The sequence below is a fragment of the Ochotona curzoniae genome, unplaced genomic scaffold (assembly GCF_017591425.1).
Source record: "Ochotona curzoniae isolate NIBS_2020 unplaced genomic scaffold, NIBS_Ocur_1.0 scaffold_2476, whole genome shotgun sequence".
NCBI lineage: Eukaryota > Metazoa > Chordata > Mammalia > Lagomorpha > Ochotonidae > Ochotona > Ochotona curzoniae.
Window position 1 is genome coordinate 13,439,100 of NW_024467095.1, and position 25,023 is coordinate 13,464,122.

The 25,023-nt window shown below is 44.1% G+C and overlaps 1 protein-coding gene across 5 annotated transcripts in view; it reads left to right on the forward strand.

The window, feature by feature from the left end:
* The window catches only part of ATXN7L1 (ataxin 7 like 1), a 204,661-nt gene that overhangs the window by 108,594 nt on the left and 71,044 nt on the right, over positions 1-25,023 (forward strand). The window lies entirely within an intron of this gene.

Below are 25,023 nucleotides of genomic sequence, written 5' to 3' on the forward strand. Positions count from 1 at the left end.
CAGAGTCTGTATTAGCAGGAAGTTGGGAATCAAGAATGTAGCTGAGACTCAAACCCTGGCACCATGATGTGGGTTGCAGGCATTTTAGCCACTAGGGTAAATGCTCACCCCAAAGATTAGTTAAGTTTTAACTCACGTATTCATAGGTTAGAAAGCAGCTGCATACTGCATACCTCTATGTTTTCTGTCAAGTTGCTTCACTTCTCTAGCTCCCCAGAAGTGAGGAATTAATCAATACCATAAGGACTATGTGAGTACTTATTTATTTGAATTCTCATGAGGATTAAATGAGTTAATACAAATAAAGCAGATAGAACTGTGCACCTAGCACATGGTCACTGATTTTTCAGCATTGACTATATTGTTATTACAGTAGAGAAAATTTGAAGAGCTTGTGAACTGCAAAAGTAGAATGAAATAAGGTGGAATCACCAATTTGGAAAAGAGTTGAAGATTTTATATAAGCACTGTATGTGAAAATAGATAGAAAATGGAGACTTTACTAACAAAATATTAATTCCCAGAAATGCCCCTAACAAGGTCAAGAACTTGAATAGACTAGTAACCATAAAATCCATTAGCTAGCTAATTAAAAAGATACCCTTTTAGAAAGATTTTCATCTTATAACTGGGTGCTAGCTAGTCTTCAAAAAATCATTTTATGTCCTTTGTTATTCAAACTGTTTCAGAGCATAGAATAAGATGAAAATTCCCCTCAATTCATTTGATAAAGCCAGCATGACTTGAATACTCAAGTCTAAAAAGAATACATCTCTTCTATCTTAAAAGCTTTGAAGAAAAAGATGACCTTAACAAAGAGAGATGGAGAAGAAAGGATGCACAACGTGCACTTGCGTTAAAGCATTGGGTCTGGCTGCATGTTAGAGTCCCCCAGAAGGGTGGGGTCCCCATTCCCTGAGGTCTTGATTTAATTATCCCAGGAAAGTCCAGGTCTTAGCTGTGTTTTCAAGCTCCACAGAACCTTACTTTACATAGTCCATAAACTACCCTAGAACCCTGGAAATCACAAGCCTGGTTAATCCCAACTCACCAGCAGAGTCTTTTTGCTAAACTTTGGCATAATCAGAGCTGCCAGAGCCATTCCTTGGCCACCAATGGGCCTGTCTCCAACCTGAGACTCAGAAAATTGCAGGTGCCTTGTATCTAGAGACCAGAGACCTAGCCAGAACCAAACCACTCATAGTTTTGAGTTCCAAGCCAGCAGTCTTGCTTCCAAGAAAGGAAAGCCAAGACAGTTTTCATCCCTGGAATCCGGTGAGAGTTTAACAGCAGACCTGTTCATTTGTTCATTTTCATTCTGCAGTGCAATTGAATGCACGTGGTAGGCAGTGCACATAAATTATTAATTAGTAGTGTGTCACACAGCAACCCATGTTCGCAGCTTCCTTGTTCTGCACACATTTCATGTTCCTGTGTTCAGTATGGACAGCACTGTTACCAGCCAAAGCCTCATCACAAGTCCTAGGATGCTGTATCCAGAAATCAGGTGGGGTGGTGAGAAACATACCAACCCTATTTCTGCACTAGTTTAGGGCTCCCTGCTCCCTGACCCTTTAACTATCCATCTTCTTCAGAACCCAAGAAAATCATTGGATTCCCATGTATCTTCAACTCCAGTTTATTTCCTTAATCATTTGGGCAGTTTGAGTAGTTTTCACCATAAAACAGTATCAACTGAGGTCTGATGAATTAATACAGGAGCAATGCAATTTCTGCTTATATGTTCACACAGCACATCCCATCCACAGCAAAGTAACCAGCAGGAAATCTCCGAGTCCTTAGTCACTGCCTCGTTAAACTAAATGAAAGAAAAGGCAAAGCACACCAAGGAGTGGCAGGGAACTGGTGTAACACTTGGTGTTACACCAGTTTACAAGTATGGTTAATGAGTGGAAATACACAAAACGGGATTGGCAAGCTATTAATTGTTGAGATTGAGTGGTGGAGTATTCATTGTGCTATTCTTTTTTGTTTATGCTTGAAAATTTCCTGTGAGAACAAAGAAAAGAACTCAGGGAGGAGCTGAGTCCTGTCCCCTTTCCCCACAAACAGATCCTGTTGCAGTGGTCCCTCAGTCTGTCACCATGCCCCTCCCCACACCTTGAATAAAATGTTTAAGAATAAATAGCAGAGGATAGATAGCATGTTGGTTGGAGTAAGCTTGCATCAATGTGAGTTGATGGAAAGTCCTGGGCCCTGAAACAATGAAGAGTCTCCCCAAAGTGACAGTCTTACACATAAGCTTCAGGGCTTAGAGCTTGCAGTGTTTGTACAACACCTGGCTCAGCACATGAGCTGTATAAAAGGTAGCCTGCAGTCGTCATCATTTTTATGTTGTTTATGTAGATGTTGTTACTGCAGCCCAGGATATGGAGATCTAGCAGTAAAGAGGCTGAGGTTGTAAGTTTCTTCCTGCGATGGGCATTGGGCTAGTTAAGATGCCCAGTCACACATCACAGTGCTTCAGTTCAGTGCCTGACTCTGGCGCCAGCTTCCAGCTTCCTCGGTCAGGTAGGCCTTGAGAGGCAGTGAGATAGCTCAGTTAACCCAAGTGCCCCCCACCCCCCGCGACTTTGTATGCATTTAAAAAAAATGAAGCAGCAGATGAAAGTTCTCTACTTGTCTTTCAAAACATTTAAAAACTCATTTTAAAGAATCTCCTCAAGGTTTGTAACTTGGAACCAGCTTAACTGTTTCAGGTGAGAACAGTCAGAGGAGGGGTTAGCCTTAGTTTCCATAGAACGCATTTCCCAGCTCTCTCTGACCATCTCCACTTTCTCAGATAATGCTGTTATCAGTGCACCATCCAAAAGAGGGAGCATAGGCACAAAGGGGAAAACCTCAGAGAATGTGCAGAAGTTGATCACAACTCTGGGAAGCACACTTTTGTCCCGTGCACTCTCTTTGCTTGCCCCGACCCCCTCTGTCATTATTCACTATGATTGAAGTTTGGAAGACTGTAGCATCTTTCTTTGGAAGGTCAGTGTCAACATTCAGGAATCACTTTTATTTAGAATCAAGTTCAGTCTTACAAGAAACTCCAGAATCAGCTATGTTCAAGTATTTTGTCACATGGGAGGAGAGTGCAGGCTGCTAAAATTCCAACACAATACTGAATAGCCAGCAGCTCCTCAGCTATAGGGTGGAGGAGGGTGGGAAGAGCTTGACTCAAATGTTAGCCAAAGATTATTGATGGTCTGCTTAATCTGCAAAGGATTACCTTGACAGGAATTGGGCTGCCTCTCCTGATTTTTGTCCAACTGCAGAGTTTCTGAGCCACTGGCCTCGCCAGCAGCAGCAGCAGCAGCAGCAGCTGCTGCTGCCTCAGGCTCTAAGCCCCACCAGGAAGAATCTAAGAAATGAGTTAGTGTTTTTGTTTGTTTGTTCAGGCTTTTGTTTTTGCTTTTAGCTTCCACTGGCTGAGAATCGCTTCCATGTGTTTGAGTGTTCTTGTTGTTGAAAGCACATTTATTTTTGGATCATCTCATTGGATATTCCCAAGGGCACTGGGAGACAGGCTGGTCAGAGTTCTCAAACCTGTGTGTATTTACAAACCAGGAAACCAATATTCTGAATTTAGTGATTTTTTTTTTTCAAGATCAAACTTTAGTCCGGGGTAAAATGATAATTCTTGAATCGCCTGATCATTAGAAGAGTTAACAATTCAGAGAAAGACAAAGGCCCTGTGCCAAATACTGACTTAAACATGCAATGTCTGGCATCTGGCAGGAGCTCAGAAAGATTTAGTGTTTGGCTGTGTGGGTGGTTAGTGGATCGGTGATGGTAGAGGATTGGATGGAAGAATGGATAAATGGCTGACAGATGGGTAGATGGTCACTGGGTGGAGGGATGGATGGTGAATACTGGATGGGTAGTGGGTGGGTGGATGGATGAATTGTTGGATGGTTAATAGATGGGTAAATGAAAGGCTGTCTTCCTCACCCTTGTACCACTGGTGCCCTGTAGTGTAACTTGACATAAAGGACCCAATTACTACATGTGTATAGAATAGATACCGTGCTTACACACATACTTTTATACCATGATACAAAAAAACGTGTATAGAAGTTAAACTTTCTGAGCTTTAAAGAATAGAAAGAATTGACACAATGCAAACATGAGTGTTAATTGCTGTTACTTATTAACACCCATTCCTAATCATATTGCTCTGCATAAACTCACCCATTCTTTCATATATTCCTTCAGCAGATATTGCAGAAAGGATGCTTTGTGCTAGATTCTGTTCTAGGTATCAGTCATAAAACAGTGACTGAAAAGTCCCCACTGTCATGGGAATCATCTATTTAGGGACAATGACGAACAACAAGCAACTAAGTAGATGACATATTAGTACTGGGAAAGAAAAATGAAGCTGGCAAGGGGAAAGAGTAGTGTGGTAGGGATTGTTGTTTTTATCCACAAAGCCACGAAGGTCTCTCTCACACAGAAATATTTGAACAGATACGTAGTGGTGGGAGACTAGGAAAAGAGGAAAATGGCAGGTGTCAAGGCACTGCAGCGGAAATGTGCTTCCTGGGTTTCAGGGGGAAAAAACAGCATAACTGTACAAAAGTAAATAATATAGACAGCTATAGGAGATAAAGGCACTTCTGAGCAGAAGATGGATGGCATCCCCCCAGCTACTGCTAACATCGGAACAGCTGATAGTTTCATAGAGGGTTATGCACAAGGCAGACAGTAACCCTACCCCCACCCAATGTTGTGCCATTTTGCTTGACCTTGACTGCAGATGTCCACTCTAGGTCATCTGCCAATGCATCAGCCTCATTTGGTACTGCAAGGGCCCAACAGCCCTAGGTTGCTAAATAATACTAGGAATTCATCTCAGCAGTGGTCTCAAATAGTTGGCCTCCTAGTCCAAAAACATCCCTAAAAGGGGAAAATCCGTAATCTATCTTTGTACATGTGAAATCTGCACACTTTGGTGTTAGTCTTTTCTTATTAGTTTGTTTTCTAAAAAGATTTATTTATATTTGAGGGGCAAAGTTACAGAAAGAATAGAAGAGACAAAGATCTTTCAGCTGCTCCTTCACTCTTCAGATGGTTGCAACAGCCAAAACCAGGAGCTTCTTCCAGGTCTCCCACATTGGTGCATAGGCCCAAGGATTTTGAGCTCTTGTTTGCTGCATTCCCAGGCCATCAGCAGGTAGCTGGATCAGAGGTGGAGCCGCTAGGACTTCACAGCACCTGCATGGAATGCTGGGGCCTCCGGCAGACACTTGGCCTGCTATAATATAGTGCTTGCCCAAGGTTTTTTTGTTTTGCAAGAATAAAGAGATAATAAGTCAAGGCAGTAGTTTAAGGGGGAAAAAAAACAGACATTAGGACAGTTTTATATTTTCATGGAAAAAAATAAGAAAATAATTCCTATATAAATCTCACACCCAGTTTCCCTCACCATTCACACCTTATGTTAGCATGGTACATTTGTTTCCGTTATTGAGCTGATATTGATCTGTTATTATTAGCTCAAGACTATCATTTATTCAGAGTTCTTGATTTTACTTAATGTCTCTCTTTTCAGGATCCCATCCAGGATACCACATTACATTTAGTCATCATATTCTCCCTGGGCTGCTTTTAGCTGTCCAGTGTCCCAGACTTTTCTTGTCTTTTGTAACCTCAACAGAGGTTGACTCTCTGTTGAAATTTGTCTAAGCTTTCTCATGACCCCAGGACCTTGGATTATAGGTCCTGGGGGTAAATGACTCAGAGATCAAATGCCATTTCCATCACCTTGTATCAGGAGCAACATAGTATCAGAATTGTTTATCCACAATATTCTTGCTCTTGAGCATCTGACCATGGAGTTTGAGGTAACATTTGTCAAGTTTCCCCACTAAGGGGTTACTTTTTTCTTCCCCTCCTCTTCACATCCCTGCTCTGCCATTGTATTATTCTCTTAGGAAGAATGTTAATGTGTACAATCCACACTTAAGAAATAGAAAGATTTAAGGGTGAAATTTGTATCTTCTTCACCATTGCCAGTACTTTTTTAAAGAGAGGTTTATTTATTTTTATTGGAAAGCCAGATTCACAGAGAGGAGTGATAGAAAGATCTTGTATCCACTGGTTCACTCCCCAAATGGCCACAACAGCTGCAGCTGTGCTAATTCAAGTCCAGGAGCCAGGAGCTTCTTCCAGGTCTTCCACATACATGTAGGATCCAAAGTGTTTGGGCCAACCTCCACTGTTTTCTCAGGCATAATCAGGGAGCTAAATGGGAAATGGAGCAGCCAGGACTTGAACCGGCACTCTTGCGGGATCCCAGCGCTTACAGGGGACGGATTAGCCAACTAAGCCAAGGCACCAGGCCCTACTTTGTTTCATTGCTTAAGTTGTTCTAGCTTTGGCCTGTAGAAGTTCCTTCAGTTGATTCCGGTATCCCGTTGATATGCCCTCATCATGATAGGACCTTTTTTTCCCCCAAGCATTTCCTCATTTTGCAGCCCTACAAGATGCTCCAGTCTCATCTTTTGTATTTCCTCCCATAGAATCATCCATTGCTCTGAAGAGTCCTGGTTTCTTACACTGAAAAATGGTCTTGAACATTAAGATCTGAATAGTAGGTCTAGTGATTGTTGCTGTTAGATTCTCTCAACTTCCAGACATTGTATCTGTAGATAGGTATCATGTGGCCTGGAAATAGATCTGTGTATAACCATTTGTATCTGTATTACATTAAATAGGAATTTATACCGAATCCAACACTAACCCATTACTGTACAGATCTTTCCAGCCTCATTCCCTTGTTTATCATAAATTTCTAAAACAATAGAAAGAAACCTGACATCTAACACATATCATCCATTGTGTTCATTGTTCAGTTCCAATATACAGGTACAGTGTACATCAAAAAGTTTGTGGAAAATGGAGTAAGAATATAAGTTTATATTAATATACAATTTTTGAAATCCATTTGTGGACTTCAAAAGTTCACCAGAAAAGTGCATATCATAGAAAACTATCCATGGATTTCCAATTTGGCTCTGTTTATTTGTTTGTTTTGCCAAAATAAACTTACCTTTTAATTCCATTTTCTTCTACGGCTTTTTAAAATTCCTCCATATAGTCCTGTCAAGCTTTAACTCATGGAAAGCAATTTTTACCAAGCTTTATGAAGCATTGTGCCTATAAACTGTTCTTTTTGCCTTTAGTGTTAGACTACTTATTGTCAAAGTTGCTTAAGCCAATTCATTGCCCCAACTCTCGTCAATTAGTTTGTTTCATACATTTGTAATGTATTTGAACCTCTCATTCCAGTCTGCATTGTTTCCTGACTGCTAAGAGAACGCTAAGTTGATATTTCATCTCCAGCTGATAATAAACTCACATGGAACCACTAAAATAATATGAGACACAAAGTGGTACACCCAAACTTATTTTCATTTTCTTGTTTTTAAAATGTGTTTGTTTATTTTTATTCAAAAGGCTCAGAGATATAACCCAAGACCTCCTTTCTCCTGGTTCCCCAAGTGTCAGCAACATCCAGGGCTAGACCAGGTAAAAGCCAAGGAGTCCAGCCTCAGTCTAGTCACCTACCTACATGGGTGCCAGGGAACTTAACTCTTGGACCAGCTGCCTCCCAGAGTACATATTAGCAAGGATCTGGAGGCACCAGCAGACTGGAGCAGGGCCTTGAGCTCACCTACTCTAATATGGCTTGCAGGCATCCAGAGCAGCTTCCTCGCCACTGCACTCAACACCTGCTGACATTTTCTTGGGTACTTAAAATTATTCTCACCTTACATAAACCTTAATACAAGTTAAAGTCTCCTCCCAGCCAGTCTTGTCCTAGACATATTGTTAGTCTGTCCATTTTTCGTGGATTTATTCCCCATATATGTGCCTGCAGAAAATGTCTACTATTGTTACATGGCTTGGGTTTTGTTTATTTGAGAGGCAGACCAGCTGAGCCCAGTCCCATCCCCAGTTTCCCACATGGATGGCAAGAATCCATTACATGAGCCATCACCACAACCTCTAAGGGTGCACATTAGCAGAGAGCTGGAGTCAGGGGCAGAGACAAAGAACCCAAGCCCTCTGACAAGTGTATTATCCCTGAGGCAAACATCCACTTTGTTGTATGTTTCTTAACATAAAGGTACCCTACATAACTTGTGCAACTTCATGTTTCTCCAAGCCCTTCAACTTGAATATCTGCTCATCTATCTGCCTCTTGAATAATGTTCCACACAGTGGGCGTGTCATGTGTAGTTTTCCATTTATCAACACCAGCAAGGCTGTAGTCAACATTCTATTCACAGTGATCCTCCAGGAATTGCCAAGCAAAGGAGACCCATGTTTCCATTCTATCAGCTTCTGAAAACTCACCCGTCAGTATACACATACTGGGGAGAAAAAACTTCCATCTTCTGTGGCTGCGTGGAACAGAGAATCAGATTGCTGGTTTTAATTTGTCTTAATGTTTCTCTCTAGGGAATAGTAACTAGAGGGGTAAGACTAATTCTGTATTATTTAAGAGAACCTCATGCTGTGATGATTTCAAGTGCATTTAAAATGTTAATAGTTAAATTGTTAAAAAAGAGACACTGTGGTAGATAGGTCTGCCCCCACTCACAGTGGTTGATGCTAGGTAAATGCTGCAGCAATTGCTGGCATCTTCTGGAATTCTTTATTGCTCCATAAGAAGGACCTGTGATGCCACCACACTGGAGGACTAGGATGATAGACACAGGGTGGGAGTCCTTATGAGCAGTCCATTCCAGACCATGATTGGTCATCTGCTCAGGGCCAGGACTGAGCTCTCCTCTGGCCACCAGCTTTTCCAACAGGCTGACCATGGCCATCACTAGACTTTAGGCTGAATGTACATGCATGCCAGGTACAAATCTCGATCCTGACGGGGCAGAAATGGCAGGGCTGCTGTCCTGGCTTTGTTTATACCTGGTTCTTCCAGTCATCATCACCCTAGAATCTCTGCTTGGTCTTGGTTTGTTCCTCCTGAGGGATAAGTGAAACACTTGCATGCTACTTTAAGGATGCAGGTATATGTTGCAAGCATCCTAATACCTTGGGAGTAGTGGATTTGAACCTTCCTCAGGCCAGAGGTGCACCACATCCAAGTTCACTCTCATGGCCTTCTTTGTGTTGCTGGAATTTTCCCTCCAGCCGATTGGGCATCTGGAGGGATATGTGAAAGCTGTTAGCTTGCTGGGCTGTGATTTAGTCAGAAGTAGAAATTAAAGCTGTTCACAAGGTCCCTATCCTGATCAGTGAGGACCAAGTGTGCTTCAGGTTCGAAGAGCAGAACCCTTACAAGGAAGACAGGGCTGGCTAACCTACCTGCTGTGGGAAGTTGTGGGTCCCCTGCTCGCAAGGGACGTGGGAGGGGATTCCATCTGCTGTTTCCAGGGTGTGCAAATCAATGTCCTTAGAATATTGCTGCAGCAAAGGCCTTGTCATAGTAGCTTGTAGTTCTCACAGAGGGCTTGTTCTCTATGATCTGTCACCACCAGCTGTGGAGGGAGGAGGGCTTGGTGCTTCCACGATGGTTACTATGGAACTTTCTGCAGAGGTGATTTTCTTTTCAGTCAGTTTCCCAGCAGTGGACTCTCCCTTCCCCTCCTCCTCACTTCTGCATGTTGGACCTCATTCATTGGCTCTGTATCATGCATTGGATTCTGGCCCCTACCAAAAAAAAAAAAATATTGCTCAAATCCCATTTAGCCCCTTCCTGTCCCTGTGATCTTATTTGGAAATGGCATCTATGGGGGTGATCCTAAATCCGCTTGCTGCCCTCCATAAAGAGAAAGAAAAGGAAGGCTTACACATGGAGGCACCCAGCAGAATGTCTGAGAAGACAGAGGCAAAGTCTGGAATGATTCTTACACCAGTCCAGCCATGACAAGGAGAAGCCAGCAGAAAAGCAGGACCAACCCTGCTTTTTCCCTGACTGCAAATTTACAACCTGCTGCACCAGGAGAGTATGCACCCAACCTGTGGAGCTGCAACATGGCAAACCTAAAACATCCTCTCTTTGGGTCTTCTTGAAACCCAAATACCGTGTTTCCATCCAAGGTTGCTCCACATCTAGCATTGGCTTGCTTTTCTAAATCTAGCCTTTCCATTTTGTTTTTCCATGTCCACCAGTATTTGAGGCCTGTTAGCTGTGATCCTGGTCCAGCCACACATTTCTGCATAACAGAGTATCAGCTTTTGGGGTAGCAAGGGTGGAAAACACAAAGGGCTTTGACCTGCTTGTGCTGCAGCATTCACAAAGGGGGAGGCCACTGGGCTGTCCTGGCCCAAGCATGTGACCTCTGCCACAAACACACCTACTGGGTCCAGGAGAAAGGGAAATCAGTCCCAAATTCCTTGTGGCCTCCCTCAGTTGGCCACTGTTTTCCTTTAAGGGATCCATTTGGGAGCCATTGGATCTTCCCCAACATCATAAAATGATGGAATTTGAGAACTGCAAAAGACCATGAGGCATGATTCAGTCCAACTTCCCACCCCATTTTATTTAGAATAAGAACATCTGTTGTATGTTGAATAATAATACAAATAACACCAAATATTTGTTGAATACATGCTATGTGCCAGGAGACTATCTAAGTGCTTTATGTGTATCAATATATTCAGTCATCACAGCATCACTTGGCAATACAGACTCTCATTCCCAACATGTAGATGAAGAAACTGAGGCATAGAGAGGAAATTAATTTTTCCAAAGCTACAACAGCTAACAAGTGGCAGAATCAGTATTCAAACCCAGTGTGTCTTGTCATGACCCCTCTTAGCCTCTCTGCTCAGCAGAGAGCTCAATGCGCATCCTGCAGTCAAAAATAATGTTATTATTATAAAATAATAATGGAGACCCGGAAAGAAGTTCTGGCTCCTGCCTTCAGATCGGCGCAGCACCGGCCATTGCAGCCACTTGGGGAATGAATCATCGGACTGGATGGAAGATCTTTCCCTCTGTCTCTCCTCCTCTCTGTACATCTGCCTTTCCAATAAAATAAGTAAATCTTAAGAAAAAAAAAAAAAAAGAAAGGAGCACTAGCCTCTTCCAGGAGAATGCAAGCTGAAAGGGAAGGATTTAAGACAGCGACCTACTGTAGTATCAACCAGCCTACTAATGCTCATTTCTCAGAATCAAGCCATGTTGCCTCACACTGAAGAGCCAGCCTATGTGAGACGGATTACCATGAGCTAAGGCAGGCTGAGAAGAGCAGACAGGCTAAAGTTGCTAACCAACCCCTGGGGATTCCTCCAGAGTATCCTCTGAGTATAGGTTGTTCACTGATTTTTGCAAAATGAAGTAGCAAAGGGATAATAACCAATCCATTGCCCCTGTGTCATGCCGCCATTGCCCACCCCAGCCCTGGGACAAAACCATCTTGCATGTGGCAAGTAGCTATAAATGGATGTGTACCTTGAGAGAGAGCAGTAAGCCAAGAAGGGACTCAGGGTCACTCTCTAGCTGGCCTGCTGCAGAACCACTGCGAGGTTTCAGAGGACAGTTAGCTATGATGAGCAGCTTTGAGGCTGCCTGTCCTGGATGGACTAGGAAGCATCCCAGCTTTGTCCCCGCCCATCCCCTTAGGTTCTGCTTCCCTCGCAGGAAGCTAGAGGGTGTGATAGGCATCAGCAAAGTCAGAGATGGGCTGGCTTCCATGCCCTGTCAGTCTGTGGTTCTCTCCTGTCTTCTCTCCTCTCTACCAACCCTCTCCTAGACTGAGAGCAGCAGGTAGAAGACCCTTGCCTGACCTCACCTGTTCTAGGGCAGCCATCCCAAACCCAGCTACAGGTTGTTGAGGTATTGGCTTCCCAGTCTAGATTTGGTTCCTGGCCACAGCTCCTGAATCCAAATTTCTGCTAATGCAGACTGCGAAGAAACAATGATGGCTCAAGTCCTTGGGTCCCTGCCAGTGGCATGGAGAGCTGACTGAGTTCCCAACCCATAGCCTTTAGCTTGACCCCAACTATTGCAGCACTATGGGGAGTAACCAATGAACAACAGTGGTTCATCCTGTTCTAGCCCTGGCTGTTGCAGACATTTGGGTATGAAACAAGAGGTGGAGCTTTCTCTCTCGCTCGCTCACTTGCTCTCTTTCTATCTCCATCTCTCTGCCTTTCAAATACATTTTCATTAAAAATTTCTTTATGGTCAGTGTAAGAGCAGGAAAGGCATCTGTGTGGAGCCAAGGAAAACTTCCAGTGGCTGAGTTCTAGAGAGAATCAAGAGATGGAGGAAGGAAATTGGTGAGTGACCTGCCTGAGTGGAGGGAGGTGGGGCAACCTGTGGAATCCTGCCTGGGGCATCTACCAGCCAGGTAGAGTGCCCTGGGATTTTCCTCTGGGTGCCCTAAAGACACCAACTCCACTAAAGTAGAAAAACAGTACCTAGGTGACTGAATCAAACAAAAGGCAACGTTAACTCTGGCTGCTCGAATCTGTGCTTTCTAAATATCAGTGAATTAACCACCTGAACCTGTGCCGAGGAAGATTGCTTGAAGTCAAGAAGAACCATGTTACATGACCCAGATTCAGGCTTCCTTTTTGGTATTCGGACTATTTAAACAAGCAGACTCCACTCCCAGCGCCGTACCCTAGCGGCTAAAGTCCTCACCTTGCTTGCACCGGGATCCCATATGGGTGCCAGGCCTAATCCCGGCAACCCTGCTTCCCATCCAGCTCCCTGCTTGTGGCATGGAAAAACAGTCAGGTTTGGCCCAAGCCCTTGGGACCCTGCACCTGTGTAAGAAACCCAGAGGAAGCGCCTTGCTCCTGGCTTCAGATCGGCTCAGCTCTGGCCTTTGTGGTCACTTGGGGAGTGAATCATCAGATGGCAGATCTTCCTCTCTCTCTCTCCTTCTCTCTGTATATCTGACTTTCCAATAAACAAATCTTTTTTAAAAAAAAAAGTATATACATATATGTATATTGACATCGAAATGGTGTAACTATGAGTCATTTTTCTGTCATGTCTGAATTTCTAAAATCTTTATTACATACTTGCTATTTTAAAATTTGATTATAATAAAAAGAACAAATAACTCAGTAACAGCAGCTGAGTTACGGCATATGAAAACCTGTTTAGGATTGATTTGATCTCTTTCTCTGGGCCAGATTCTAAAAGGATCACTCCCTCCTCCCCCACTATAAAGAGTCTGGCTTTGAAGGGATCTCCAGGCATAGAGGGAATTAACGGGAGGATGGAACCTGCTTCAGTTTGCATTTTGCCATCTGAATACCTTTTTATTGAAATATTAACTCTCAAAGAATGTAACTGCTGGCATGTTCCAGTGGGATTCTAATGTGTATAGTGAAGATAGTGTTGACTTTTTTTTAATCTTAAAAGGAAAAAAAAAAGAGTTCTTTCAATTCTACATGCACTCCCTGTTCATGATTGGAAAGCCGACTCAGTGGTGACAGGACAGCGACAGCTGAGTTGACCACAGTGTTGGCCTGCATGCCCAGCTAGACTCTGTTGCTACCCTCTCGCATGGTGTCTTTTCTTCCCCCTCAACTTCTTTATTTAAAGCATAGGCAATCTTTGCTTTGCTTGAGCCTTAAACTTGCTGGTATCTGATAAGAATGTTCCAACCAACCACAGCAGGCAGGTGTCTGTATGGCTGGAGACAGGAAGATCGGTTTGGCTCAGAAAGAACTAATTTGTCACCAAAGGATTAGCTCTGTGTTTGCAAGCCAGTTTGTCACATTATCCCTTGTCTGCTGTGGGGCATGCAATAGGGGAACGTTTTCACAGACACGCCTGGAAAACCTTCAGCAACACTTTCACCAGCTGTACTGGCTGAGATGGAGACAAAGCTCTTCCTTACAAGTGAATTCCCTCAGTTCACTGGTGATCAGTCTTACCCTCTGATTTGCCTCGGAACTCTTGGTAACGTTTGGACTTGATCTCCAAGTGGGTGTGAAAGCGATGCCTCTAGACTTTATAAAATCACCACTCCAGTTACCCAAAAGGAGAACTTCCTTACTGTTTCTCTCTTTCCCTTTCTTTCCTTCTTTCCTTTTCTTTTGCTTTCTTTTCTTTCTTTTTTAAATTTCATTTTTTAAAAAGATTATTTTATTGCAAAGTCAGAGAGGAAGATCTTCCATCTGTTAATTCACTCCGCAAGTGGCCACAATGGCTGGAGCTGAACCAATCCGAAGCCAGGAGCCTCTTCCATGTCTCCCAAGCCAGGTGGTGCATAGAGATGAAGAGAAAGAGATCATCTTCTGTCTATGGGTTAACTCCTCAAATGGCCACAATGGTCAAAGCTGGTCCAGACCAAAGCTAGGAGCCAGGAACTCCATCCAGGTCTGCCCTGTTGACAGCAGAGGCCAAAGAATTTAGAACATCATCTGCTGACTCCCAGAATGCTTTAGCAGGGAACTTATGAGATTCCAGTGTCACAAGCAGTGACTTTAATGCACAGCACCATAGCACTGTCTCCCCACACCCCTGTGCCCATTGATTACTTCAGCACATTGGGCTCCAGAGTGGGTCAGATGACATGACCATTTCCTTCAGAGACCACACACAGCACCCCATCCCGTGACAGGAGTATAGTAACTTAGTGCCTTGCCTCTCCTGTTGAGAACAACTTCACAAACTAGTTGGAGGTGTTGCTGTAGAATCCCCCAACTTGGGTCCCCTCACCCAATGCACATAAAGCCAATGGTTGACATTAGAGTGGTATAAAATGTGGGTGCTTATTTATAAAGTGCTGAGCAACATGCCAAGCAACTATTGCTTAACTCCCAGGCAAGGAGTTAGGGATAAAGGTTCTTATAGACTGAAACTGAGGCTTAGAGACATGTGTTCAGCTCAAGCGTGTTAAGTGCCCATCTGCATTCCTGGTTAGCCAGTGGTTCTTGTGACCTTCCTGTCACCTTCCACCATGCTGTGCTCTTTATGTTTGCCAGGTGGACTTCAGTAAGTCTTACGAGTCACATATAGCTGGTAGTTACAGTCCACCCAACACCTGGAATTCTTCCACCTAAACGCTTTCAACAAGGTTTTCAATGTTTTGGAGAAACCTATGACTGGATTAGAGTCTTGTGGGACCAGCCATATAGTTCCCTGAATCCAGGGATTCCTTTAGCTATCATTAAGGAGAGGGCAAGGAAATCTGACTGCAGGTGAGAAGCCAGGTAGGGTGGCATCTTCCTTATGCTTTTTAGGGACACTGGAACAAGGTTCAGTTTCACTTCAAGGATACTTCTCTGGTCTACAGCAGCAGCAGCAGACCCTACCCCTATTTTCAGATGAAAACTTCTTATTGTTTAATATTAAACAGCAATGAGGAAACCAATGGATCAGGAGATAATTGCATTGAGAAGATGGTTTTGTCACTCAGTTCCCAACAGAAGGGGACACATCATGCTGTGCAGGATTGTGTTGAAGGAAATACCAGGATGTGTCAGGAGACAGAAGGAACAAAGGGAAATGTCCACAAAAGACTGGTTGTGGCTTCCACACAATGAAAGAGTAAATCGGAGTGATCAGATTCAGGACCGCTAGCCTGAACTGTTACAACAGGCTCTGCAGTACAGGGACTGTCTGGGTTCTCAGCTACCTGAGCAAGAATTGTGACCTGGAGGGCCAAGGAGTTGGTTGGGAATTGTAGCTTGCATGTTATAGGTTCAATGTCTAGAAATTGCCTGCCCGCTGGGAAGAACAGTCTCTCCATGATCAACAAGACCCTAAGCACAAATGGCCTGGCACAATGGCCTAGTGGCTAAAATCCTCACCTTGAATGCGCCCCGATCCCATATGGGCGCTGGTTCTAATCCTGGTGTCTATGCTTCCCATCCAGCTCCCTACTTGTGGCCTGGGAAAGTAATCGAGAATGGCCTAAAGCCTTGGGACCCTGCACCCACTTGGGAGATCTGGAGGAGCTCCTTGCTCCTGGCTTCAGATCGGCCCAGCTCTGGTCACTTGGGGAGTGAATCATTGAACAGAGGCTCTTCTTCTCTGTCTCTCCTCTTCTATATATATCTGACTTTGCAATAAAAAGTAAATAAATCATAAAAAAATAATAAAATTAAAGTCAGAGAAAGGCAGGGAGAGAAAGACATTCTACATGCTTATTTACTCCCCCAAATGCCTACAATAGCCAGGACTAGACCAGATGGCAAGCAGGAGCCCAGCACTCTCTCCCATTCTCCCACCTGATTGACCAACATCCAAGCACTTGAGCCTCCCAGAAAGTGCATTAGCAGGAAGCTGGATCTGAAACAGAGTCCGGATGTGATCCCAGGCACTCGAGGATGGAATGCTGTGTCCCAAATGGGACATGTCCATGTCCATTACAACTTTATTAAGCAGAGATAAAAGCCAACATTTTTTTAATCCCATTTTATAATAGGAAGACTGATCAATGAATTTTTAAATAAGATCCTGGTTTCTGGTGTTGGCATTGTAGTATAGTGGGTAAAGCTATTGCCTATGGCGCTGGCATCCCATTTGGGCAGCAGTTTATATCCCAGCTGTCCCATTTCCAAATCAACCTCCCTGTTAATGATCTAGGAAAAGCAGCAGAGGATGGCCCAAGTGTTTGGGCTCCTGCCAACTACATGGGAACCCAAATGAAACTCCTAACCCTCGCTATTACAATCACCTGAAAAGTGCACCAGCCAGTGGAAGATCTGTCTCTCCCTCTTTCTTTGTAATTCTGTTAGAAATAATTAAATAAATATTTTTAAAGAAAATCCCAATTTTCTATATTCCCAAATGAATAGCATTCCAATTTCTTTTTTTTTTTTTTTAATTTCTTTTATTTAGAGAGAGATTGAAAGATCTCCCATCTCCTGGTTCATTTACCAAAGTCCCACAAAAGCAAGCTTGGGCCTGGCCGTGTGGGTGCCAGGGATCCTATTACTTATGCCATCATCTGTTGCCTGCTAGAATGTGCACTAACAGAAAGCAAGAGTCATGAATAGAGCCAGGACTCAAACCAGGCTCTTCCAATGGGATGCCAATGGTGCCCCAACTGCTAGGCTAACTACCCACCTCTCCACTGTCTTTAAAAGGGGCAGAAATAGATCCACGGCCGATGAGTAAGATTTAACACTTATCATCACACACAAAAACTCCTCCAGGAGGAGCCATACACAGCCTATCACTCTTGGGGAAGAGGAAGTTGGGTTAAAGAAGAACAGAGCGGAATAGGAGGAAGAGGAAGAAGAGGGGCTCCAAGCTTTGGCCTCACCCAGCCCTGCTGTTGATGGAATTCAGAGGAGGAATTGCTGGATGGAAGATCTCTTTCCCTATTTCTTAACTGTCTCTTCATCATCTCTCTGCCTTATAAACAAAAGACAGTATTAGTAAGTATTTTAAATAAATAAATAAATAAGCCAAATGTGAATGCCTGGTAGAATTACAGTGCCTAGATATGCAACATTTCAAAATCATGTGATCTAATTCCTCATTTAATCACATTGATTCTCAAGATACTGTATTTTGCATAATAAGACTCTGACTCTTTGCAGGGACAGGACAGTGCCCAGGGTCCAGGGCCAGCCCACAACACTGTGGAGTCATCTTCTCTTCCCCATTCATCCTCCCCTGCCACCTCCGTTTTGGCAGAGCTGCTCCTTCCCTCTTAGATCAGAGCCAAAAATCCTCATACCCAGCCTGGCAGTGCTGGCAATGGTGACCACATATTTTATCTCTGTGCTTTACTTATTTATACCCAGCCTTGTTGCAAAAGGATTTAAGACCACTTAAAAAGTTGCAAACAGCAGAGCATGATAAAATAAATTTACGACAAGCAAGAGAGATGAGATAGAGGAGTAAGTGGCTTCACAACCACTCTGCCCATCGCCCTCCTGTGGGGGCTGTGGTGCTTCCCGCCATTAAATCAGAGGAACAGACAGTGATGTCTACCTCTTCAACTCAGCACTACAGTGATTTTCCTCCTTGACTGTCTCTTTGCCCATCCATGTTGTAACACAAATGCCCTTCAGGCTCTGTTATGAGTGGTTGTATGTATGGTGTGACCAGCATGGGGATGTTGGCAGTGGTAGGTATGTCATTGGGTAGTGTTGACAGTACCTCTTTAAGGTACCAGACAAGCAGGTCCTGCCCAGAATCTTCAGACCTCCAGTGTTGTCCAGAACCCAGGACCTCCTGGCTCTGTGAATGGCCTCCACATGCTATGAGGAGGTGTCAGGATTCAGAACCAGGGTCCTGGTACTCCACCCACCCCAACTCATCCTTCATCCCTTTTGTTCCTCTTTGACCTTTATCCAAGCTGTATTCTGGAGCCCAGCTTCCTTGTTGCCGTAACTTCTTCACTCAAGGAACTGACACATCCCCCACGCCTCCCACCCCACCCTCCTCCCTGCCACACACAGTGCTTGGTTGGATGTCCCACTGTGTTGTATGTCCTCTCTCTTACTTCCTGGACTTTGTCACTTTAGAATTTCACCCTTAGAATGTATTCTCTAGTTTAGGTTCCTACCAGGGTTCTCCTGCAGCATGAGTCCAAACAGACGCTGCTAGGAGTTCTAGTGTTCTAGCATTCACAGTGGCTTCTTTTTCTAGAGATGTTGGAGATTTGCCATTGGGGGCTGTCATAGTAACTGGTATTGACTGAATGAGTGATGCTGGCCCTCTGCAGTGCACAGGGTCAGTTCCACCCCATAAAGAATTACAGGCCCAGCATGGCAGCCTAGCAGCTAAAGTCCTCGCTTTGCAAGCACCGGGATCCCATATGGGCACTGGTTCTAATCTTGGCAGCCCTGCTTCCCATCCGTCCAGCTCCCTGCTTGTGGTCCGGAAAAACAGTCGAGGATGGCCCAAAGCCTTGGGACCCTGCACTCATGTGGAAGACCCAGAAGAGACTTCTGGCTCCTGGCTTCGGATTTGTGCCTCTCCAGCCATTGCAGCTGCTTGGGGAGTGAATCAGCGGACAGAAAATCTGTCTCTCCTCCTGTCTGTATATCTGACTTTCCAATGAAAATTAATTTAAAAAAAAAAAAAAGAAGAAGAACTACCCCACCTTGGGCCCAGTTGGTAGCCTAGTGGCTAAAGTCCTTGCCTTGCATGTGCCCCAATCCCATATGGGTACCAGTCCTAATCCCAGCAGCCCTGCTTCTCGTCTAGCTCCCTGCTTGTGACCTGGGAAAGCAGTGGAGGATGGCCCAAAGCCTTGGGACCCTGCACCCAGGTGGGAGACCCAAAAGAGGCTCTGGGCTCCTGGCTTCAGATTGGTTTAGCTCCAATCATTGTGACCACTTGGGGGGGGTGAATCAATGGATGGAAGATCTTCCTCTCTGTATATCTGACTTTCCAATTAAAAAAAAATTTACCTCACCTAAAGCACTGGGCACATTCCTGTGGATGAACACTGATCATGGAAATATTTACAGTTGTACAGTAGCATTGCGATGGTCACTCTGCAGATTTCTTGGATTATGTCCAAGAGTTTATTGGGAAGAAATCACTAAATTATTTCTATTTTCCCAGTGTGGTCAGGAGGAATTACATTCTGAAGGGTCAGGAGATGCTGGGAATTTGTTTATTATTTAGACCAAAGTCTACAGGCAGAACAAGATTAGCTTGACTCTGGTCACTCATGGCTCTGCATCTGGGACCTGCTAACTGGCTTGACTAGGAGGACACCTGTCGGATGCTCCTGCGTGCCACAAGGGATGCCAGTGGCTGGCACCACATCAGTAAGTGGGAAGTGGCTGCATTTGAAAAGTCCTTCTAGGCTATCTTCCTTTAACAGACAATGGAATAGAAATGTTAGTAGTCTTTAAGAAATAATGATGATAATAATACTTTCTAAGGCCAGTGGCTAAGACTACTGCTCACTACTGCCTGTGTTTCTTCTTGCTGTCTGAGGATTGGCTGATTATGTTCTGATGGATTGATTCCTTATCTAATGCTCTGTATGTCTGCTCCGTGCCAGCTCCAAGGCAAAGTCTCTGCATTAGACTCTGTGTGACATGGCAGAGGCAGGAGGTCATTGCAGAGCCCTACCAGACCTCCATTCCCAAGGCTCACATCCCCAGCATCCACTGCCCCCACATTAGCACAGCTTGCCTCTCCATGGCATCAACCAGTGGATTCTTTAGCTTTGGGACCCTGCACCCACGTGACAGATCCGGAGGCGGCTCCTGGCTCCTGGCTTTGAATCGTCTCAGCTCTAGCTGTTGCAGCCATTCAGGGAGTGAACCAGTAGATGGAAGATCTTTCTGTCTCCCCTTCTCTCTGTAAATCTGTCTTTATAATAAAAATGAATAAATCTGAAGACATGGAACATCATCTGCTGTATTCCCATACATGTTAACAGGTTGCTGAATCAGAAATTGTGGAACTGGAACTTGAACTAGCACATTGACATGGGATTCGAGCATACCAGGTGGTAACCACAGTGCCAGCCCCAACCTACATTCTTGATAACATGGGAACTAATGACTCTCAGAAGTGAAGCTAGACCAACTTCCATATAGAATAAAATTCAAGTTATATTCAAGTACCTAGTTGCTTACTTATATTCTCATTTATTTTTACCTTTTTATCACACTTAAGTATTTAAAATTATAAACATTACAACTCTGGTCTCATTTTTCTTTCCTCTTGCTTTGCCTCCATAAATATTAGTTTCCACATCTGTAATCCAAGAGTAATCCACCCATTCATCCTTCCTCCCTGATCAGTTTTGGTTGAGACACAGGTTATCCAGTGGCAGAGATTTGTAAGGAGAGCAGCACTAACAAAACCTGGGGGATTTTCCTGCTCTCATACTCGTGTAGCTTCATGCTTGAATTGACCTGACGTGGGAGAAAGCCAGATTCAGAATGTAGCTCACATGAGCTCCTTTGGCTTGTTTTCCTGAACACTAAACAAGACCTGTAGCTGCTTCCACCAACATAGTTATTTAGCAAAGCCATTTGCTTGGGGTTTTTCTGTCTCCCTAATCCATCAGAGAAGAGAACATGGCCATCAGGAGTAAAACCATGAGTCAGTCCTTGACTGTAAAATCTTGATGTAAACATTTCCCAAGAAGGATTCCTAAGAGTGGAACTCTTCGGAAAACTTGACAGGGATGGAGTGGAGTCCAAATGGGGTGATGGCCTAAATATTTCCGAATCAAACCTTTTTTTTTTCCTGTGCATCAGTCTGTGTGTTGTACCTGTATATCTATATGCAAATATTTTTAAATGAAAGTGGGATCCCATTGTAGATGTTGCTTTGTAGATGAAACCCTTTTTTTCTTCTAAGTTATTTTGAATATAGTAAATAGAGATCTGTATTACCATCTTTATAGTTTCCTAGCATTCCATTAAATGGATGTGCTGATAATTTATTTAACCAGTGCCTGATTCCTTGTTATTTGGGTAGTTAAGGAGCACATTATCTACCTCTTTTGCTGTAATTTTTTAAAAAATTACAGCCCCCACACACAACCTGACACACTTTTTTAGAACTCTACCAGCAGGTTCATATGTCAATAGACCCTCTTATCTTTAGGTGGAAGGCCCTGTAACAGTTAAATCATGACTAGAGGGTCAGCTAGAGATAGAGAACCAAGATCCTGCCTCCTTGCAAGCTGCGTGCAGAAGCAGGCTAGCGTGCTGTCGGAACAACCTCACCCATAGAAGCCTGGGTATACTATCATGCATAAGTTGCACAGCTGCCTTTCTCATTCTATGCTCCAAACCCCAGTCATCAAAACAGCCTTTTCAAATGATAGAAACTTATAGACACATGGAAGTGTTTACAGGTGGTAGCTCATTAACACTTCAGTGAAATTCAGAGTATGCCCTTTAAGAAGCCCAAGGACCTTGCAATGGAGCTCTTTGGAACAGGCTCGTGTTGTACAGTGGCTGTGAGTGTATTTTTTTAAAGCATTTATAACTTGTCCCCCACCACAAGAAACTCTTTTCAAACTCCAACTTTTAAACTCGCTTATTATAAAGATAATCACTTTCCAGATATAACTAATAAGATAGCCTTTTTTTTTCTTTGCTCTTTCATTCATTCAATGCATTGACCTGCAATGATAGATGAAGCTGCCAGACACTTCGACCCAGGGGTCTGCCTTCCTACCAACTCACATTCATTGACTTTCATTATGAAAGCACTTTTACAAACCATTGTGAAGTACTGGTTCAGGCTGGTTGAAATTAGTACTCCTAAAAAATCCAGATTATATTGGACAAAACTGACCCTGTTTCAACAGTTGTAGCGGCTCAGGTTGTATGGCCACATCCCAGAATAATAAAGCTAACCCTCTCTCAGGTGTGTCAAGCATATGGATTTAGTTCCTGCATAGGATACCAAGATAAAGCCATGTTGAGCTCTTCATTTGGGGATACCAACTAAAGACAAGAGCCCCAGCTGAGCTGCAGCCAAGAGTAGCCACTGAGGGTAGGTCCCCTGGCTGACTCCTGATAGCTCAAACCTGCCTCCTTTCCTTTCTCGGCTCCATCCTCTCTTTGACCAGCTTTCTATACATCAAGACCATGCATCAAGATCAGGGCCTTAGCCAGCTTCCTCCTCAGTGTGTGTTGCTAATATGTTTCCCTTCCCTCAAGGGAGTTTGCATGTCCGGAGCATGGGACCAGAGCCCAGCTGCATTCTCCTGGGCTGGATGTACCATGTTTACCAGCATCCGTCAAACCACCTTGTTTATCTGTCTCAGCAAAGCAGCATTGATCGTGTCTGCGGCTGGAGCACCATTGCTAAGCACACCAATCACTGACTACAGCACATCCCCACTACTATTCCATCTGGTTATGAGGATGATGGCCATGCCTCATGGGTTTTCATAAGTTCTGCTTTTAAACAGCTCAGCCTGTTTTCCCTAAATAATCATATGCCAGTGCTTGTCAAATCATTTATAAAGGGGCTGTGAAGAGTCACAGGTTACCTGAAACACTCTGCTCACATTTGGATCTTGTAAGCAGACAGCCTTCTTGCCAAGACTGTGCTGATTTCTGCAGTGCCCATCTTCTTTCAGAAAGCATGGATGCAAATGATGTGTGCTTACTCAAGCAACCTCAAATAACCCTTCTGTGTGCGCTATTACAAGCAACAAGAGGTACCACATAGACAGTCTCACAGCTCTTACAGTCGAAAAGGGATTTGCCCTTAAGTCCATTTTGACACTCAACTCTCCTGCCTCTTGGGTGTGTGTGTGTTTTGTGTGTTTTCAGGGAGAAAGCAAGGGCAGTGATAGACTCCCAAGAAAGTGATAGAACATTCTAAAACATCCTAATCATGCCCTCCCCTCCTGCATTCTACATTTGGCATCTCTAATCATAACCCTGAGTCCTCAGTTCCCAACAACCTGCTCCAAATTCCCAACAACCTGCTCACCCTTCCAAATCTCCTGGCCATCTGCAGAACCCCTGTCTACAGTCTCTCAGAGGGAATAACCAAAACCTTCAAAGAACCTACTCAAGCAGGTGACATCACCCCATTCAAGCACTGACACAGAGAAGGGAACCTGGCCTGGGAACTTGCACTGAGTCCAGCATTGTCAGCAACCTGAGGCACAGGTGAACCCAGCAAGCCCCAATACTGAAACATTTTAGGGAGAGACCACCATATCCAGCGCTAAGTCAGATCCCTTCTGTGCACCTGTGTGGTGTGCCTTTGACATGCAGCCTGGCGGGTCTGCTCTGGCCCTGCTTGAAGTTCCAGGATTGGGTAAGGAGCTCAGGGATTGGTCTGTGAGTCAGCTGATCAGATCCATGAAGGACAGAGTACACACTAGGTGGAGGTGATTGCTTTGCATCAACATAGTTCTTCTGGAGTGCAGGTGTTCATACCTCACTCCACAGCACGGACAGGAATGCTCCTCTGTGAACTGATACAGAAAAGCCAGGAAGACCAGCAGGGAAGCAGATTTTTCCTGCCTGGGAAAAATATAGCTTTTTTCTTTTAAAGTGTTTGCTAATAATAAAACCCTACACCCAGCAGGTCACCGTTCGTGGGGTCAGGACCTGGGATTGGACAAACTTTCCTGGGTGCCTGACTTTGGGGAAGTCATGGGTTTCTCTGAACTTCAGTTTTCCTTCTTTGTAAAATGGGATCCAGTGTCATGGCATAGCAGGTGAAGGCTGCTGCCTGCAGTGCTGCCTCTCCTATAGGCACGCGTTTGAGTCCCAGCTGTTTCATTTCCAAACCAGGTCTCTGCTAACATGCTTGGGAAAGCAACAGAAGACGGCCCAAGTGCTTAAGCCTCTGAATCCATGTGAACGAGCTGAATGAAACTCCTGGCTCCTGGCTTTGGCCTGGCCCAGCCCCAGCTGTTGTTGCTGTTTGGGGAGTGAATCAGCAGGCGGAAGATCTTGGTCTCTCCCTCTGTCAATCTCTGTAACTTCGTTTTTCAAATAAATAAAAAAAAAATCAAACAAATATAAATATTCAAAATAAAAGAAACTTTGTAGATGGTAACAGTAGCTCTTCCCATCTCACAGGATGTTTCTGAGAACCCAAAAATATAGTGGGCTTAAGTGACATATGCAAATGATACAGACTTTTTGATTTTGCTTGTTTAAAGAGTCAGGCACACTGAGCTTCCATCCATTGATTCACTGGCCAAATGCCAAGGAAGGGAGTGGGAGGGAGCCGGGAATTCAGTTCAGATCACTCATGTGGGTAGCAGGAACCTAACTACTCCATCCTTCAACTGCTACCTCCCAGTATCTGTGTTAGTAGGACGCTGGAGTCAAGAGCAGGTAACCAAAACCCTGCACTCCAATGTGGGACACAGAACTCTTTAAAAAAAATTTTTTTTTCAATTTTCTTAAAATATTTATTTATTTTTATTGCAAAGTCAGATACAGAGAGGAGGAGAGACAGAGAAGATCTTCCATGTGCTGATTCACTCCGCAAGTGGCCGCAATGTCCGGAGCTCAACCGATCCGAAGTCACAAGCCAGGAGCTTCCTTGGGGTCTCCCACGCAGGTGTGGTCTGGAAAAGTAGCCCTGGTTGATTGATTTATCGATCGATTGGTTGATTGATGGATGGATGGATGGAT